At 38.9% G+C, this 1,744-nt stretch overlaps 1 pseudogene; it reads right to left on the bottom strand.

The window, feature by feature from the left end:
• LOC102850369 overlaps nt 1-653 on the bottom strand; it is a 45,190-nt pseudogene extending 44,537 nt beyond the window's left edge.
• Between the last annotated feature and the right edge of the window lie 1,091 nt (nt 654-1,744).

Genomic DNA, 1,744 nt, shown 5'->3' with positions numbered 1-1,744 from the left:
CGATTAACTGCGTCTGAAAGCCCACCAGAGGGTCAGGAATGGTTCGGTTCTGACTCTATGGTACACCACCACCACAAAAACACTTAGAATTACTGGTCCTTGCAAACATCTAAATGTCAGTGGATGAAAAAAAAAAAATAAAATGTACTGGAATACTACAAACTAGTGAAAAGCAAAGCACTCCTAATACATACAAAAGCTTTGATGCTCTCAAAGGCACCAAGCTTAATTAAAAGAAGGAAATACCAAACAGTTACAAACCAAAGGCTCTCTGGTGGCATTTACTATATAGGGAGTAGTGCTGCTAATCCAAAACCTTAAACACTGTATGATTTTATTTGTATGACATTATCACAATGACAAAGCTACTGAGGGACTCCATTTTGTAACCAATATGTCATTTTAAAATATATATATGTGCCTCTAGAGCAGTAAACTGAAAGCTGTGGGGAAAGGGAGAAAAGAGCCCCCACCCAAACATCAGCCAATCCTGTATCACCCTGTTTTCGCGGGCTTTCCTTTGAACCAGCCAATCCTGTTATCACCCTGTTTTTTGCGCCCTTCCTGTGAACCAGCCAATCCTGTATCACCCTGTTCTCGCGGGCTTTCCTCTTTAAATAGGCAGGACAGCCCAGAATCGGGGCCGCGGCCATCTTCCCTATTGTATGGGCACGGTTTGGAACGCGGCCCGGATTCGAATCTGAAATAAATTCCCTCTTGCCCTTGCATCGGTGTCGGCTCCTTGGTGACTTGGGGGGAACTGGATTTGGGGCATAACACTACCATGAGGGCAAATTGGTCAAAATTTACCACAGATTAAAGATATTTTTTTAATGACGTGTTGGATCTCTTCCATATTACTATTGTAGTGATGGATTCAGAAATTTGCATGTCATTTGAATGCATAGAATTATTCATCCTCCAAATAGAACAGGGTTCAGAGCTGTTGTCACTATGAGTCAGAGTTGACTCAACAGTACATAAAAAAGCAACAGCAACAACATCCTTCAGAAAGTAAAATTTAATTTTTAATTTATAAAGTTAAATTAGAGAAAAATTCCTAAAGATGTTTCTTAAGCACAGAGTTTGAAATCAGAATACATCCCAATTTTCCTGGTGATCTGCATTAATGAGTCCAAGATGCAGTCTAGAAATTTGTATTTGTATTATGTGTTCCTAAGAATTGTTATTTTGACTGTAGAAATAAAAGGGGAAGTAGTTCCGTGGAGTCCATAGTATCATTGTAGATAAAACCCGGGTTAAAAAAAAAATAACTGAGTTGAGAAATGAAAAGGTCATTAGTGAATCATCCTATTATGTGCCTCATGTGGTAATGCTATTTATTCATTTATGTCTCTATTTCTATATCATGCTCTGAGCTGCTTTAACTTCTAGACTCTGTCTATTCTATGCTGGCTCCTTATCACCGAGCATGATGGCTGGCACAGACTAGGCTAGACACTTCATATTTGGCATTCATTCAATAGTTATGAAGCTATTTTTAGGATCAGAGTAGTAAAGTGTTAGTGGCAAGAGCCCAGATTACAGATATTCAAAGTGGAAATTAAATATCTACTTTGAAAATAAAATGGTGAGGTGAAAACCTGGATATGGCATCTAACTTATGGTGAAAAGTAACTGGCACTTTTATTTCTCATTGTTTTCACTTGCCCAGTGATCTTCTGTTGCAGACTGCCACTATGTGGCTCCAACTGTATTCTGAGTTGCCTGAGAGAGAAGGATC

The sequence above is a fragment of the Elephantulus edwardii genome, unplaced genomic scaffold (genome assembly GCF_000299155.1).
Source record: "Elephantulus edwardii isolate Elephantulus edwardi_28Jun2011 unplaced genomic scaffold, EleEdw1.0 scaffold00170, whole genome shotgun sequence".
Lineage (NCBI taxonomy): Eukaryota > Metazoa > Chordata > Mammalia > Macroscelidea > Macroscelididae > Elephantulus > Elephantulus edwardii.
Note: the sequence above shows the minus strand (reverse complement) of the source record. Positions and strands in the feature narration are given on the sequence as shown.